This window comes from Phragmites australis, chromosome 1, assembly GCF_958298935.1.
Source record: "Phragmites australis chromosome 1, lpPhrAust1.1, whole genome shotgun sequence".
NCBI lineage: Eukaryota > Viridiplantae > Streptophyta > Magnoliopsida > Poales > Poaceae > Phragmites > Phragmites australis.
The window spans coordinates 53,126,900-53,145,617 of record NC_084921.1 but is presented as its reverse complement, the minus strand read 5'-3'; the positions used below and the strand labels follow the sequence as shown (position 1 = coordinate 53,145,617).

Genomic DNA, 18,718 nt, shown 5'->3' with positions numbered 1-18,718 from the left:
TATATTAATTCTATTATTTTATCAATGATTTTTTTACTTATTCCTCCAATACAAATCTAAACCTAAGCAAATGGTCCTGATAAGTCATATGTCTGAATACCATAAAAATTCGCTTCCGTCCCGATTGCTGTGCATTTTATTGACACAAGTGACATCATAGTCAAATAGGTAATATTTTCAATAACAAATCATCAATTTATTCTACTAGCCTCGTTTCATTGACACGAGTTGCTGCATGCTTTGTTTGCTTCTGCTTTGGCCATTGCTGCAGTGCTCTGTACGTAGCCATTTTTCCCTTGAGATTTCTTGTTGGCTTGCTACTTGTTTCTTACTGGAGTGCTAAATCTTAATCGCTCGCTTTACTCGGTCCATGGGCTGGCGTCTCTATTCGTCACTACCTTTTCGTTTGTCTTTTGTGTTCTGCCGCCCATCGTCGTCGTCGCCTCGGTGGTTGGGTTGCCGGCTTGATGCGGCGCGCGCGCGCATGTGAGCCGCGGCCGCGCGCGTCTCGACGGTTCGCGCTGCATCTCTCGTGATCCCGTCCCGTTCCGGCGCGGCGCGCGGCAAGCCTCGGCGCGCGTCCACGGCGCCGGCCTCGCTGGTGTCCATTTTACTCTGCCGCGGCCGCTCCCGCTCCCGCTCCCGCGCCCGCGCGCCCGTCCATGTGAGGGGTTGTGAATGCTTGCGCGCGTGGCGCTGCACGGCCACTGTTCCGTGGGCACAGGGCCAGGTGACGTACCAGGCCGGCATGGACGCGTGTTCAGTTCAGTGAGCAGTGTTGTTTATCCTTGCGAGCCTGCATCTCGTGCTGGTCAAGTGGGTCTCACGGGTCGGTCCAGCACGACCTGGTTAAGGTATGGTGCGGTGTCGATCTATGTGCTAGTGGCTGTAAGTATTGGATTGGGTTAGTCCGGATATGTCGAACTTGACGTGGATTGTTTTTGAAAAAATCTCTCGAAAATAGAAAAAATCAACAATAATAGCTTAATTTTAAAAAAAAACAAAAAATAGATAAAATAGATAAAAATGAGCTTTAGTGATCGATTGCCTAGTTAAAAACCTTTATACTAAAGGAAAAAAGAGTATAATCTATACTCCGAAAATTACATTGTTTCATTAGAAATTCTAGATTTTTTTTGAACATGTAATATGCTTCTTCGAGTATCCCATTCCACTTGTAGATTTTGCACATATTTTATTGTTATATATATTACAATTTACAAATCTTATCTTTTTTCCGTCTATTTCTATATAGATCTTTTCAAAATGTTGTTATATTGATGACCATGCCCGCGAGTCCTCGGCATCCTAATCCATTAACGGAATTGATTTGTTGAAGGTTGTGGCAAGTAGCAAAAGAGAGATAACAAGATAGAGAATTAGAGATGTATGTCCATGACCTGAGTGATTTTGTGGGTGGTGTCGTGGTGGGCTAGTGACCTATTTATAGGCTAAGTGGATGGTGGGTTATTTTTTATTTTTTAAAGAAAATCATGAAAAATTAAAAAAAGAAATGATATGGACATATAATTAAAAGTAGAAATGAGCTTTATTGCTATTTTGGTTGCCCCATTAAAAACCTTTCTAGAAAAAAACTCATTACGAGAAAATGCTAAAAAGTAAAAAAAAGTATAACCTAGCTTAGAAAATTGCACGTTCTCATCAACATCTAGATACAAATTTTTTAATGAAGCTTTAAACTTATTGTTCTATGTAGTGTGTTATATTCATATTTCAACTTGTTCCCGGTCTTTTACTATGATGAGTATTTTCACCATCTCACTTGTAAGACTTGCTCTTCTCTCTTCGATTATCCTTATTGTAAGATTGAAAACAATCTCCGAATAAACTGTAGATACGAAAATTGTTAACAAATCTCCTACTAATAGTGAAAGTACTAGATATGTCGATTTGTGCTCATACTACTATTGCAGTATGTTGAAATTGTCTTTTTCATGGCTGATTTTGTCGCTGTCTATGAAGGATGTTAGCTCCCCTCTAGATGTTAGAATTCTGGCGCTCGTAAATGACTGTGACGAAGAGTCTGAACTTCTTGATGATAACTCCGGCATACATTGTTTTATATTTACTACAAACATCGAATAACTTAGTACAAACATTAGCATAATAAGTAGAATAATCATGGTCAAGAGTATCACTAGAATTTAGAGGACTCTACAGAAACCTACGACTTTAGCTCTAGTATCTAAAATAAATGAAAATGCGTACAACAAAGGAATTTATTTTTAATATTTTAAAATTTTAGATTTCATAGGAAGAGACTGTTATTTTAAAATTTATTTAAATGAGTGGCAATTTCAACAACATTATGCACTATAAATAAGATGTTGAATAATAAATTTCTGACAAACTAATAGTTGTATCATAAAAAAAACTCTAGAAACTCTAGTATCTTTTGGTAACATACCAATGCAAACTCTAGAAACTCTAGGCATGGCACCAATCTCTTTAAATCGGATTTTACTTTAAGATTGATAATATGACAAGCACAACATTAATGTAACAAGAAAGATTTAGCATATGTACTAAATAACGGAGTAAGAATATCTATTGCTCTAGAGTTTGCATCGGTATTATCTAATGTGATAGAAAATATTTTATTTGTTAGCCCAAAGTCTTTAACTACTTGATATATTTTTCCAGCAATATTTTCACCGCTATACGCATTGTCAATTAATCGAAAATATATTATTCTCTTTTCTAGTTCCCAATTATTATTAATAAAATGAGCAACTACACTAAGATAATCCTCTCTAGCCCTACCTACCCATATGTTGAAGATCAAAACAACTAAAAACGTACATATTTTCAATATTTCTTTAAGCTTGCTATGATACGCATTATAGTATTTTATGATATCCCTAGTAGTCGTCTATCTGGAAATATGTGTGAACCTGTGATTATGAGCTTGTTTAAATCTTTAAATGTAGTAGACTCATTGATACTTAGTGGTAGATCCACTCTTGCAAAGGCATAGCTCTTTTTGAGCATTGGCATAGTCATACTCCCAAGAATGAACAGAGCAGTCGGGATTGTATTGCAGCACCGTCTGCTTTATGGCTACTTCACTCCTTCGCTTGCAAGTTACGACGTGTCTCTTTCAGTGTATATTTCACTTGAGGAATTTGCATATAATTCACTTTTGCAAATATAACATCTAGCATACCTGTCACTTACCTCATCTTCCTATCTATAAATCCTTTCGAAGTCTTGCCAAACTTCAGACGTAATGGCTTTTGATCTCTTAGAGCCGGTGCTTGCTGACACATGTGCATTTGTAAAGTCTGACAATGGAGGTGCTGGTGTATGTGAAGCAGCTGGAGGTTCACTGTCGGGTAGGGCTATCAACGAGCCAAGCTCGAGCGAGCCTGGCATGACAAGCTCGAGCTTGACAGAAATTCACAAGTTTGAGTTGTCGACCAATCCTAGAGATAAGCTCGAGCTCAGTTCGATTGAAGCTCGGCTCGGCTCGAGCTCAACTCGAGTAGGCTCGAGTGGACTCATTAATAGATAAAATTGAAAGTGCATCTAGCCCTTAAATATGGTTTTGATAATTAATGATAATACCTATAAACTAATAACGTTGTTGAGAATTGTTGGTAGATTTTTCCATAGGTGATGCATGGAAGATTGAGCATGGATTCACTAGGGATTGACATGTGATCAAGATAAATGCATCAAGATGAATGAGCTCTAAGTAATGCTCATGAGATGAAGAAGAAACTCAAGAAGATTGACGATAAGCGTGAAGTCTAAGTCACTTGTGGAGATTAAGTGACTTAAAGTATAAAGTTATCAATTGAGTTTTATGGACTAACCAATGTGCTTTGTGCTTGAGAGTGAGTTGGTGTTATGTTCTATCAGAAGATATGAGTTAAATTAAGATATTCAATATGCTAAGTTAGAACAGCAAGATTAAGAAAGGCTTAGTGGATAGCTTGTGTACGTTCATGCATAAGTGAGGAACCGTATGAAGATGATGAAAAGAAAGAAGTCTTCCACGCTTGGTGCATGGGAATCAATCAAGTGGACTTCATCAAGCTTTCGGAAGGTAAAGAGAAGATCAAGATCGAAGCGAAGATAGTAGTCATCATCAAGAGAAGAGGAGTTGATGATGTGCCTTGAAGAGCTATAATAAGCATCGAAATTTGGATTATGTGTTCGTCAAGTTCGACAGGATTGCTCAAGGCAAAGGTATAACTAGAATATGTTTTCTATTTTTGTCAGTCTCAAGAAGTTTGATGGGAGACCGGGTTATATGATCGATAGCCGTACCATCAAGAGGGGCTGCCAAAAGCGTTGCTCGATTGTTGTATCGAGTGTTCAAACTATGTGCTTAATGCGGGATGGGTTTATGTTGAGAGTTTGCTTAGGAGTCTAGGGTATCTAAAAAGTATTTTAGATCTAACACTTTGTGTTGTTGGCTTTAGTAGTGAAAAGTGGTTGTAGCCAAGTCTTAGTGGTGTTTAGCATGTTCCATATGTTTCCTAGTTTAATCTTGGGTGATTAAGCTTTGAAAAATTAAAAGAAGTGTCTGAATCGATCTTTGGTGTATTCCTAGTTTTGATCCAATTTGTTTAAGATCATGAATTCAGTAACGATATGTAGCCCTAGGAATAAACTTTCCGTAGAGTCCAAAATTGCTAAAATCGGACTTCGAGATTAAAAGTTATCGTCGTTTTCAGAGTATCAGTTGTACTGATATCGAAAGTTCCGATTCCCAAAATCGGAAGTTAGATGTCAATTGGAAATTCTGATGTTTTAGAAATCTGGTGCTCTCGGGTTTAGAGTTAGCTTTTAATCGGAAGTTCAGATCTAGGGATCAGAAGTTCCAATGTGTGTTTTTTATCTGATCCGGAAGTGAGTTTCACATGGATTTGATCATTGGGATTCATAGGATCGGAAGTTCTGATCAGGGGATAGGAAGTTCCGATATATTCAGGTAGGTCCAACGGCTAGTTTTTCAAAGTGGAATATTTATACCCCTTGATCTTCTTAATTGGGATTGGTTGCTTGGCTAGCTTTGTGCTGTTTGTGTGAGGTATTTGAACTTAGTGTTCAACCTTTGAGTTCTCTCTGTCCCTTTCTATCAAGATTTTGTGAGAATCAAATATTTGTGGCTTGGTGAATAGAAGAGGAGAGGTGTGAAGGGTGTGATACTTTGGTAATCCATAATTGTCGCATTAGTTGTGTGAGCTAGGTACTCGGTATTGATCGTGCACGAGAGCGAGAGTTTGTTACTCTTGGAGACCACCGTCTTTTAGACGATTTGATGGTGAATTATCGGCGATCTACTCAAGTGAAGATTATGAGAAAACTTAAAAGTTGTTGCAGAACTCTCTATTTTCAAAATGAATGAAGAGTTGATCATAGTGACGATAAGAAATACATATATATAACCTCATGAGAAAAAGGTTATGCTGCTCCGAGCAAGCACGGAGCCAGCGGAGGCTTAAAAAAGTGCTGATATGCTTCATCCACCTACTTTATTCTTTTTACTCTCCTCACTTTGCCCTTTTTTCTTCTCTTCCTTTCTTCTCCTATACCACCACCCCTCTCTAAAAGAGCTGAATGCAGGTAGGGGGTGGACCAGCCCCTGGATCAGTCCCTGGCTACAAACACAAACAAAAAAATAGAATCGCATTATCCTCGCAAACTGCCAGTGACAACCCGAAGCGGGCTTGGCATGCATCTGGCTCGAAACTGGATAGAACAGTCTGCCACTGCCAGTGCTCGTTCCTTTCGGACATTTGCATGCAGCAGCGTCGATGCCGAGAATTTGCCAAGAACATATTGAAATCCCTACGTTTGAAACGGATGTAATAGAAACGCCAATCTTATTCTTTAATTTCTCGTCTCTCTCGTTCTGATCAGGAGGGTTTTGATGTGATTAATTAGGCCGGCAGATACGCAAGTTGATGTTGATGTTGCGTCAGGCGGGGGCAGGGCAATGGGCCATGGGTGCGTGCCTGCACGGATGCAACCGTCGCCATGTGATTCGATTTCAGCAGTGCTCCATTTGCCACTAATCAGCCTGATGATCTTGTTTGCCGAGACAAATCGTGTGATACCACTGCGTCCAACAGAACATTTTCCCTGTGCTGTTGTTGTTGTGTGTGTGTGTCTCTCTCTCCCTAGCTGCCTGCTGCGCTGCTAGCTAGTTGGCTATTTGCAGCCAAGTTTTTTTGTCTCTTGTTTGAGCCGGGCACTTACTGCGTGGTCTGGCTGCCAACTCAGGTCGATGCCATCTGTTTTGATTGCAATGCGCACATGGATACGAGCTGCTAATCTCTTGTTTAATCGGACGCTGTGTGTGTTTGCGCACGCGCACTTGATTAATTGTTTCTATACATATACAGATTAATCACTGGACTGTTGACTTGTTTTTAATAAAGTAAAGAGTTTCCAGCCTCCGTATTTTGCAAGGCACGCGGCAAAATCTATACATATACAGATTTAATCACTGGACTGTTGACTTGTTTTTAATAAAGTAAAGAGTTTCCAGCCTCCACATGCTACAGTAATGCCTGCAAATGCGGCCAGTAGGCTCTACAAATAGCTTGCATATATGTAGTTTATTTCCTTTTGTTAAAAAAACATATCATTTCAACATAACCATACAGCCTAATATAAAACCGTTACCCCCACCATGATGCTTTTATTTTGATTCTTCCCATACCCGAAAGCCAATCGCTAAGCATATAAGAAATACAACTAGGTGAAGGTAACCCGGTAGCAACTGGACTGTTGACTACACATCGCTAGTTTTATCAGTCGAGTTCCATGCAGTGCACCGATCGAGAAGTCTTTGATGGACAACATGCAGCGCAGCAGGCATGCACTTGATTCAAACTTCGAAAGCTTAAGCTGTTAAGCAAAATCAAACTTTTAAGATGCCGCGCGCGATGATGAGCAGATGGCAAACTGCAAGGTTGTTCTGATAGGTTGTTCAGATAGAGTTGTCAGGTAGCTCCAGAGGCCTTCAGCAAACACCAAAGCAGGTCCACGTTAGCTTCTACGCGTAGCTTTTGCTCACCTGTTGATGCGTGCATAGTGCAAGAGATGACATGCATTTCCTGATGCCGATGCTGAGCTCCCCGGACACCACAGTGGATTAACTCCTGCTTTCTTTTCAGATTTTAACCCTGTATGTCAGTCAGGCCCTAAATAAGCCCTCGTGAGCGCTTCTCCACAATTCGGCCCGAGTATTCGCAACTTTTCGTAATTCGGCTTTCCCAGGTTCAACTTTGGGCCGAGAGAACGTTTTGCTGGTTCTGCACGCAGAAAACGAGTTTTTTATTTTTTATTTCCTAATATAAATAATTAAATAAATATATATCGGATGAAAAGATTTATAGTAGGGTGGCAAGATGCCACATAGAATATCCAACTATTATCGCCCTTTGATAAGGTGGTTAGGCTCAGTACCTGTCTTTTTTCTATTTTTTCTCCATCTTTCTTTATTTGGCAGTGAGGTTGCTATATCTAAAATTCATAAAAACAATTTTGTAGGGCTTATAATTCATAATGAATCCATTTTAAAAGTATTCACTCAATACCCTGTGAAGATTTTAAAATAAAAAACTCCAAAGAGAGCTACTTTAGAACTTCTAGCAATTTTTAAGGTCTCAAAAAAATTCCTAAAAATCTTGGAAAATTCACTAATATTCCTCTCATGTGTCCTAATAATATCTAAAATTATTTCTAAGCACATGAAATGATAAAACTGCATATAAATATAGCATTGCAAATGAACTCCCTTTTTCAATAAATAACATAGAATTAGAAATAATTTTAGATATTATTAAGATGCATGAGAGGAATATTGGTGAATTTTTCTAGATTTTTAAGAATTTTTTATGCCTTAAAAATTACTAGAAGTTCTAAAAGTAGTACTCTTTGGAGTTTTTTTTATTTTGCAACATACACAGGGTATTGAGGTGAATTCTTTTAAAATTGATTCATCATGAATTACAGGCACTATAGAAATTTTTTTGTGAATTTTAGAGCACGACAACCTCACTACCCAAATAGAGAAAGAGGATAGGAGAAAAATTGGAAAAAGAGTGGTACTGTAAGGGCTAGACCAGAGAGGACGGTATGTATCTAATTCTATAAATCTTTTATTCAGAATATATTTATTTAATTATTTATGTTAGAAAATATATTAAAAAAAAGTTCATCTAGCTGTACGCCCTCGCCCAATGATCTTGCTTTCCATTTTGGTTTGAGCACGTACATGTGTAGCACGCATCAGTTGTGTCAGCAGATCTGCTCCATGAATCTTAGGAGGTACCGAGGGTTTTGATAGTGCAATAGCTTCAAAAATTCTTATAGTAAGATATTCATAACTCTATAAATTTATAGAGCTAGAGCTAAGCATAGACTAGGATTTTTATGTGAGTCATTTTGTTTATATTTTAGAGTAAAAATATATACTTAAATCACTTTATATTCATCTACAAACATAAGAACCGAGATGAATTTAGGAACCAGAGCTCTGCCAATCAAGGATCTCAGCTTGGGCAATCCTGACTCCTGTCATGACCCATGGAAATTGTAAGACACAGGAACATCCGAACTCTCAACAACTCACTGCTGCATCCTACCGTTTTCTCAAGCTTGAATATTCACTTGGACTGCCAATACCATTGCTGTCAGTACAGCAAGGCTGCATCAAGTGTATAGGAACTGTTCTTGCAAAAATTCAGGGGATGGAGAGGCCCCAGACACCAAGCCGGATCGAATCCGGCGACGACGATTGCGACAAAAAGTTCCTGCCAGTTCTCTACCTCTCCATTCGGTGCATACCTGTTCTTCATTCTCCTCCTCTCCTTCCCCACTTGATTGCTTTGCCCGGCAAAATTGCATACCAAATCCCACGCCGTAGCACCAGTAACAATACCTAAGTCTGGCAAAATTAGCATGAGCTTAGAACTACTTGAACACAGGGGAAAAGAAACTTTTAGTAAAGGCATAGGGTTTATGGCAGCATCAGCAATACTAGAGAAGAACGGAAAACCACGAGCTGAATCTGGGAAAAGGACTACGCGCTCTGTGTTAGCAGTTACAAGTACTTTGAGTCAAAACAGCAGCACTATGACAAAAAAAGTAGAATGCAAAACCAGAAGAGCTGGATCTAACAGAAATGAATTTAGTACTGGCAATTCTCTGAAGTACTTAAACACAGGGAAAAAGAAAAATAAACACAGGGAAAAAGAAAAACTTCAGTCACTGCATCTTCTGAGCTTGTAAGACACTACCTGCCATATGAATACCAGATGAAAAAGTACTTGGATCCAGAACAAGAGGTTACATCACTAACTTGAACATGACCAACATTTGTTTCTCTCTACAGTCTCCAGACAACTAACTCTATAGCTTTAAGTAGCCTACATTGTTACATCAGTAGCAAGAGCAAGGTGATCTTCCAGTTGTATTTTTGGTACACCAAGATCATGCCACCAGCATCACATGCCCCTGGAGACTGTTACCACTAGAGGTCCGCATTCCATTGTCTGGACCATCTTGAGGCCCTTCACCACCTCCAGCATGGTCGGTCTCTTCCATGGCTCGTCTGCGGTGAAGTCCCGAGCAATGGCAAGTACACACACCATCTGTTCCCGCCACATGCTTGAAACTGGCAAACAAGGATCAAACAGCTCATTATCCTCACCATGCGCAATCATCCACCGCACCCAGCCAACGAGGTTTCCACCCCCTTCCCCCTCAACTTGCCCTGTAGGTGGCCGTCCGGTGAGAAGCTCCAGCATGACGACACCAAAGCTGTAGACATCGCCTTTTGTAGAGGATTTCATTGTCAGTCCATACTCTGGAGGTATGTAGCCAAATGTACCAGCAATGTCGGTGCTGACATGAGTTTCGCATGCACTGATTATCCTTGCAAGGCCAAAGTCAGAGACCCTTGGATCGAAGTTCTCATCCAATAGAATGTTGCTTGACTTCATATCCCGGTGGATGATATGGGGCACGAAGCCATGATGCAGGAATGCAAGCCCTCGGGCAGAACCGAGACAGATCTTCAGACGATCTGGCCATCCAAGTGCTTCAACGGCATCAGCCCGGTTCCTCAGCCACATTTCAAGACTCCCATTCTCCATGTACTCGTATATCAGGAACCGTTCATCGCCACAAACACAATAGCCAAGCAGGGGAACAAGGTTTGGATGTTTCACCTTTCCAACTGTCTCCATTTCGGCCAGGAACTCACGGTCGCCTTGGAACTGATGGCCACCATGAAGCCTCTTGATCGCGACTCTCCGACCTTCAGGGAGTGCTGTTCTATAGACAGTGCCGAAGCCACCATCCCCTATGGTGTGCACCTTACTGAAATTCTCGGTGGCTTTCAGAATATCATCTACGGTGACCCTCAGCAGTGCATGCTCAAATGTTGCAAGATTGATACTCAAAGGTTCCCGTGACTTCCTCCCTAGGAGTTCATCACTTGATGTTGGCTCAACAGTAGCCTTGGACTTGCTGGCTGGTACACGAGCCAATGGCCTGCTTCTCAATAGCTTCCATCTCAGATAAACCACCAGAAGAACTAACATAATGAATGCAGCGAGTATAATGACACAAATGATCGCTGCTCTTAGAACTTGATCAGATGGATGAACGGCAATAGCATTTCCAGTACAAATGCCTTCTGCAGCACAATCTGCTAAGCCGTGCATGCCAATGTGATAATTACAAGAGAAGTTGGCAAAAGTGAGGCCAAATATATTGCAGATACCGCAAGGGATGGCACCTTCGAAATCATTGCTTGAGAGGTCAAGATAGTTCAATGAACTGAGATCAGAGAGTGCAGTAGGCAAACTTCCAGTGAGGCTATTGTTGTGGATATCAAGAGAAGACAGCTGTGTGAAGTTTGAAATAGACTCGTCTAGGTTCCCAGAGAAATGATTACTGCTTGCATTGAAGAACAGCAGTGAGCTCGAGGATTCTTTTTCCTTGGGACAAAAGAATGGGATTTGTCCAGAGAGGCTGTTATTACTCACATCCAGATGGCTTAGGTACTTGTTGCAGAGTAACGACTCGGGTAGAGTGCCAGTAAGTACATTACTGGACAAGTCTAGCATTGCAATTTTGGGAAGTATTTGGCTTATCTCAGCGGGAATGGAACCATCTATGTGGTTATTAGAGAGAAAAAGGCCTTGCAGTTCTACCAATTGTGCAGACCAAGGAAGCGTCGGGCCAACTAATGCATTGAAAGAAAGATTGATGGTTGTAACATTTGTCAGATCACCAAGCTCCTGGGGAATGGTGCCACTCAGCAAATTTCCTTGAAGGTTCAACACCATAACCATAGCACAATTCTTCATCGCTGTTGGGATATGACCGGTCAATCGGTTGTACGACAGATCAAGCAAGCCTTGGTGCTGAATAAACTCCGAGTCGGGATGAGACGCATTCTCAAATCCCACACATATCTCAGCAGGTATAGCACCAGACAGCTGGTTATAAGACAAACTCAAGCTGCTGAGAAATGTCAAGTGAGATATGTCCCTCGGGATGTGGCCAGTCAGATTATTAGAGCTCAGATCCAAAGTGACAAGGTTTCTGCAGTTGAAGAGCTGTAGTGGAATGTTCCCAGTCAGCCTATTGCCACGTAGAGACAGATTTGTCAGATTCCTTAGAGCGCCGACCGACCGAGGGATAGGCCCTTCCAAGTAGTTACCGTCTAATTGTAGCCTCTGCAAACTGGAGAGCCTACCAATGCTTTCAGGTATAGGGCCAGTAAGCTGATTGTAGCTGAGAGTGACCTCCAAAATGGTTGATGATTCCCACAATTTTTCAGGCAGCATCCCCGTGAAGTTGTTCTGGGACAATTCTAGTGTTACTAGCGGTAGCTCAGCCAAGTAATCAGGTATCTCACCATGAAGATGGTTGCCTAGCAAGTTCAGTTCCATGAGGTTGTTGCACCCTTTAAATACCTCCGTAATATTCCCAGTCAGATTGTTAGTATGCAATATGAGTTACTGGCTTTACATATCTCAATAGGAATAGAACCAGATAGCATGTTGGTTTCAGCAGAGAAACTAACTAGATGCTGCAATGGCAGTATGGGCAGGGGTCCATGGAACATGTTCTGCGCCAGAGATATGGAGCGAAGATTCACCCAATTCCGGATCCAATCTGGAATGTGACCAGATAGCTTGTTCCCTTCCACAAGAAATGTGACAATGGATTCTAAACCTGCAAGCTCTTCAGGTATAGAGCCAGTGAAGGAGTTGAAGGACAGATCAACAAACATAAGATTCTTGCAGTTACTAAGTTCTCTCGGTATGTTTCCACTGAGCCCTGTTCTCTTTGCAATAAGTCGAGTTAGATTTCCCAGTTTGCTAAAAGATGTTGGGAGTTCAGTATTGAAGCTGTTCTCTGATATCTCAAGTTGCTTCAAGCTTCTGAGACCACCAATTGACCAAGGGATGGTGCCTGTGCACTTGCATCCAGGGAGTTCAAGTACTTCCAGCAGCTTCAGTTCACCAATCTCTTCTGGAATGCTTCCACTGAAATCATTCTGTCCCAATATTAGCACTTGCAGATTCTGTAGCTGACCAATCTCCCTAGGTATCGGCCCCACCAAACTATTTGATGAGAGATCAACTGTCAAGAGGTTCACCATTGCAGTTATTCCTGGGAATATTGATCCACTGAGATTATTCTGGCTTGCATCAAGGTGCAAGAGCCGAGACAGGTTACCGAAAGCTGCTGGTATCGACCCGTTCAATGCGTTCATGTGAAGGTCCAGGAACTCAAGGTTCTGCAGACTGCCCAGCTCCGGAGGAAGGGCACCAGAGATGGAATTCACAGACACAGATAGCTTCGTGAGGTGCTGAAGCTGCGCAATCGCAGGGTTCAATTGTCCAGACAGGAAATTGTTGTCAAGCACCAATTCCTTCAGCATCATCAATTCATATAACGAAGCGGGTAGGGTCCCCGAAACCTGGTTATTGCTCAAGTCGAGGTACTGGAGATGCTGCAAGCTCCCCCACACATCTGGAAGTTCACCAGAAAACCCACACCCACTGAAGTTGAGCCTAATAAGAGACTGGAATGAACCAATGCTTAATGGGAATAGGGCGTAGACTGCCACAGAGGACAAGTCTATGGCCACAACAGTGTGCCCAGTACAAGTTATGCCGGACCAACTGCATGGGGGAGTTTCTGAATCAAACCAGTTAAGGACGAACCCTTTGCCTTCAGTGACCGATTCCCTCAGAGTGAACAAGCTACTTATGTCACTATGCTCAGCAAAAGCAGAGAATGGGATGAAGCACATAAGTAGGATCAAAATGCAGAAGCCTTCTAATCCCATTGCCCAGTACTTTAATTGTAATCTGCATGAAGAAAATAGTCAAGTTAGTAGTCTGCAAAAGAACCACACAGCACTACAATCTAGCATAATTTCATCATGTTTACTGTAATGACTCCAAAACTATATATCAACATGAGCTGCAGAACAAAAGATGTTCCACAATATTCCTTAGCTTACAAAAGAAGTCAATTAAAGTGGCATTAGGTTTCATTTGTTTTGGACCAGGCCAGATCCTCAAACTAAATAGCTAGTTTATGTCCAAGAATAGATGTTTAAAATTTGCCAATGCCTCCAACAGAACATTAAGCTAAACTTAAACCAGCATTTTTTGCTCTTGGTTGTAAAAAGAGAAGAACACCGAGACAAAATTAAAATGACTATGAAACCATCAACCATATTTTATGTTTATCTCCTTCTCTGATTTTAGAATTTAAACATGTAATGCAAGAAGAAAGTGTCCACACTTTTGTAATACCCAAACTATATATACATGTAATGCCCGAACTATGTATGCAGATTGGAAATACGAAAGACACCTGAATATACTTTTGGACAAACTGAAATGGTAACTCTGTCAATACCTTTTAATTTTCCAGCCTTCTAAATTCAAGCAGGGCAGAAGGGAAAGACCAACAACCAAAGCTGCAATGTATACTCAATACGCATCCTGGAGGAAAAGGTCAATGCCCATGTCATTATCGAATGCAATCGTTAAAATTGGATTCAAAGTCATTAGAGTTGATAACACCCTCTTCAGATAATAAATAGGTAATGACAGAGATCAAATAGAGTCATGTCATTCACTGCAGATGTACTAAGTTTTTCCAAACAACAACAACAACTCTACAGACATACAGTTCAAAGAAGGAACTTAAAACTGATTACCTTTGGAACCATGACTCTCTTTCTCCTCTTCCCAGAAGTTGCATCAGTAATGCAACAGATGAACCATAATCGATCTAAGGTAGTACGCTCTCCCTGAAACACATCCTGAAGAAAACAGAAGGATGGCGCACTCATCTTCATGTAATCATCGGTTCAAGATACAAGAATAACAAACAAGCAAACCCATGCTACTTCAATCAACATCACAAGGCGCAAGGGGAAAAGGGCGATATGTACCAACATCCAGTCAAGAGATTCAAGACGATGCTGGTGGTGGTGTTGCCTTTGGCACCCTGACTCCCACAATGATATACAGCACTACTACTATCCTAGCCCCCAAAAGACACAACACCATCATCTCTCTCCCTCTCTGATCAGAAAGGATAACAGCAGAAGTTATGGAAAGCACTCCCTAAAGCCAAAGAACCAGAGCAGACAGGCACAAGAAGCCCATGAAACATACAGCCATCACATGCCCTCGATTGTTTTAGTACACGAAAAGAAAAGGTTACTACTCCAATCCAACGTGCTATAGCTTTACATCAGATCAGATTAAACAAAACCAGCCGAGCATCATAAAGGCAGGCAGGCAGGCCACCTCCTGCGCAGGAACTAGGAAGTAGTCGCCACACTCACCAGTCTCCGGGGCACAAGAAAGCCTATTCCGACACACATCACCTTGCCTGAAGGCTGAAGCCTCACTTCAGCCGCAAGCTCCAATAAATGGCAACACACGCAAGCTTCAAGTGAACACAACACACTAGTACGGCAGTTACTCCTACGCCGCTGCAGCTTAAACGAAGACAAACACAGCAAACCCCACAAGAATCTCTGGAGCCTCTGAAGCCTGAACCTCAACCCCAACCTCGTGCCAATCCCACAAGAATCTCTGGAACCTGAGAGCCTCTGACCCCCCCCCCCCCACTGGCAGGAAGAAGGCGACAACAGAATATAGAATTGGACATTCGGACTAGACTAAGGGTCTGTTTGTTTGAGCTTCTGCTTTTGGTTTTTCTGAAAAGCTGTTTTTGGAAATAGGTTGTTGGCTTTTACAATAAATTTTTGGCTTCTCAGCACATAACTTCTCAGAAAAGCCACTTTCAGCGAGCTTCTCGGCTTCTAGTTCATTTTACTCAGAAGCCACTTCTCAGCAAACCCATTTGTTCTGGATTCTGACTTCTATGCTTCTGACAGAAACAGAAGCCAGAAACAGCTGCAAACAAACAGGCCTAACAGAGAATGCCAGTTGTGCCAAAGGCTACAGATTTTAGGGAGCTATTTGAAACTTGCAAGAGAGAAAGACTTTCCTAGCTTGATCCCACGAGGCTCACTGTTAATCAAGTAATTTCTGACCTGTGCTTAGAGAGATGGAAGCAGCACTAGCACTACAAGACTCAACAGGAGAAGTTGCTGCCTGCTGGGGATGTTTCTTCCCCTGGGATTTGGGATTTCGGCCATCATTTGTGTGTGATTTGTTTATCGGGCCGTGTGGATGTGCTGACCAACCAAGTACAATTCTAGAACCATTAAATAGTCGAATTCAACAGCAACATTCCATTAAGCAACAACTAGTGGAGTAGTACTACAGCACGTAGACCGAGACAGCACGTAGGAAATGAAGCCACGGGGAGCGAAATGGGGGCGGAAATTGGAGGAGTAAAAGGAACACCTTTTTTCCAGGCAAAATGCAAACAAACAAAATACAGTACTACAGTAATTGAGCCCGAGAAGAACAGAATCATCAAAAACCAAGGCTCAAAAAAGCACCCAAATCTTGTTTAAAAAAAACACACAAATTGTCTGAACCCTTGTTCCTACGCGTTCCCCGGATCAAGCAAGACGGCGCCACGGGCGACTACTAGTGCAGAATTTCACGCCGTGCTGCCATGCCACCGCGTCGTGCCCGTCGTCCTCCCCCCGCTCCATGGCTGGCTGGACCATGAACCAGTGTGTAGAGTAGAACTCAGTAGCAGCACAGCGCCACGTCCACGAGCACAACAAAGGCAAGGCAGCACCGAAGCATCTCGACATCCTAGCGCAGCAGCTGTACAGAGGGGGCGGAGGAGCGGGAGGGAGGATCGTGCTTGCCTGGTGGGTTGGGGGGGGGGGGCGTGCGGGTGCCCTGCAATGCCGGTCGCCGGCGATCGTGGAGGGCCGGCGGTGCCGTGCTCCTCCTGAGGGGAGTGGCGCGGGCACGAGGGAGGCGTGAGGCGTGAGCGGCGAGTGGGCACGAACTGGGGTGCGCGAGGCGGGGAGGAAAGGGCGGTGGTTTTTCTCGCCTTCGCTGTTGCCTTTTTGCGGCTTTGGTGTAACTATTGCAGTAATTAGTATTTTTAAAACTAGTCAATAGTGTAAACCTGGGTTGTTTTTTTAATTGTCATCATCTCGATTCTGTGAAGAAGTTCTTTTATTAGACTTTGAATTGTGAGATTTTGTAATACAGTAATTTCACTACGTATATCGGTTTAATAAGGTAAAAAAATGATGAAATATTTATGGCATGGATGGTATTATGTTACTAGTACCTTCTTTATTGTTTTTATTTGAGGTTTTACATTTGTTCACACCTGTTAAGGAAAAAAACACAAAAGAGAAGTAGATGTCTCCATACTAAAGTTTTGTCTCTAGCACATTCTTAATTTGTGCTTGTCTCCAAAATCACCCGTTGCGACGAAACAAGGAGAGTGTGCCTTGTAATTATAAGAAGTTGGTTGTTAGATGTGGTACTCCTATTTTCAGTGTAGGAAAGTTTCTTCTTGAATTCCAGTCAAAGTAAACCAGAGCAATTTGAACAGCTAACCATCAAGATGAAAAAAACAAATTCCGTAACCATTATTAAACTTTGCTAGTTGTCTCTTCCTAGAAGTGAAACTAATTGCCATGCACGTGCACACGCGACGTGTAAGAGTGTTGTTATGTTACTAGCATGCAACAAGCATTGTAATGCCAATACAGATGGTATATTCTTTCTCACCCAAATACATTTGCATGTGCTTGAATCGAAGGTGAAAAACTAGAATACAAGCATAGACAGCGGCGTCAAAACCCGTAGCATATAGGGTTTTTGTTTCAGGTGCGACCTTAAGTTTAAAGACTAATCGTATCAACATAAAATTTAACTCCTCTTTTTTAATGTATAAGACCATATTTTTAGCTTAAGACCCCTTTTTACACACTACAGATGCCCTAACTAGTTACTTTTCTTCAAAATAGCGTGAGAAAATGCAACATCCAAAATACAAACCCAAACACACGGTTCAAACACACCAAAGTCTCCAAGCTCCAGCGCAGATGCTGAGATGCTCACCAACTGACAGGCGAGCGGGCGAGTCCACGATCGCGGCAAGGCCAGAGCTCTGGCGGCGTTGGTTGGACTGGAATAAGGGTTTGTTTGGTTAGAGTGAGATTTTTGGTCTTTGTTTTTTTTTATTGATAGCTTTTTAGTATTCATTTTTAATAAATTTTTAGTTTCACATCACATCAAAAGCTAAAAAAAAGTTTATCTTAATTAGTTTATCAGCTTTTAGCTTATTTTGTCAAAAATCAGCTTTTGAATTTTATAAAAAAAATAACTCACAGCTAATCTATTTTATTCGGTTTCTAACTTACGATAGATAGAAACCTAGAAAAGCTGAACTAAACATGGCTTGAGAACGAGCGCCGCCACCGCGGCGCAGAACTGGGAGAGCCAGAGAGAGGCGAGCGCGCGAAGGGACCAAACGGCGTCCTGGTCCGTCGTCCAGCGAATGGATGGATGGGATCGTGCACTGCAGGCGGTGCTGCGCGGCAACTGGCCAGGTCGGGTCAGCTCTCGACCCGGACTGGTCGGTGGTCTGGCTTCGTACCGTTTTGTCCAGAGGAGGTAGTACTAGTCCTATCCTAGAGGTGCGTGGCCCAACACAAAGGTAGCACGGACTCGATCGATCTTATGATGAGGGCACGGATCACGGATGGGTCGCACGATCATACGGCTTGGAGCACTTTGATCTCTTTGACTGCGACTGGACTTTGTCGGTCGTCGGCACTGGCAGTCGTCTCTTTTTCTTGTGCTGATGATAAAAGGCTGTTTACGGAGCACATGAGATGATTGTTCCGCCGTGCTGATGTCGGATCCCCTTGACCCTTCGCGAGGCAAGAATTCTACGGGAATCTCACAAAAAAATAACTAGCAACTTCCTGGGAAATCTTCAAAACTTGTAACGTGACAAATCAGGCTTCACTAAATGATACTTCTAGTTATTAGAATAAATTATTAAAAAAAATAACGAGAAAAAAATTTCAATACAAACTTTTTTTAAAAAGTCTTTAGCATAAAATTTTAAACAAATTTCTCAACGTTATCCACATCGACAGAAACCCACCTAAACCTCCCCACAGCCCACAGGCCGCTTCCCCCGCCCTGGTATCAGGATTTGCGCTGTAACCGTAATCGCGGGAAATGAATAGAAGTTTTTTATTTTTATATTTTCTAAC

General features: G+C 41.9%; 1 pseudogene; it reads right to left on the bottom strand.

The window, feature by feature from the left end:
- Positions 1-9,214: 9,214 nt before the first annotated feature.
- On the bottom strand, positions 9,215-14,343 carry LOC133927296 (leucine-rich repeat receptor protein kinase MSP1-like; annotated as a pseudogene).
- Between the last annotated feature and the right edge of the window lie 4,375 nt (positions 14,344-18,718).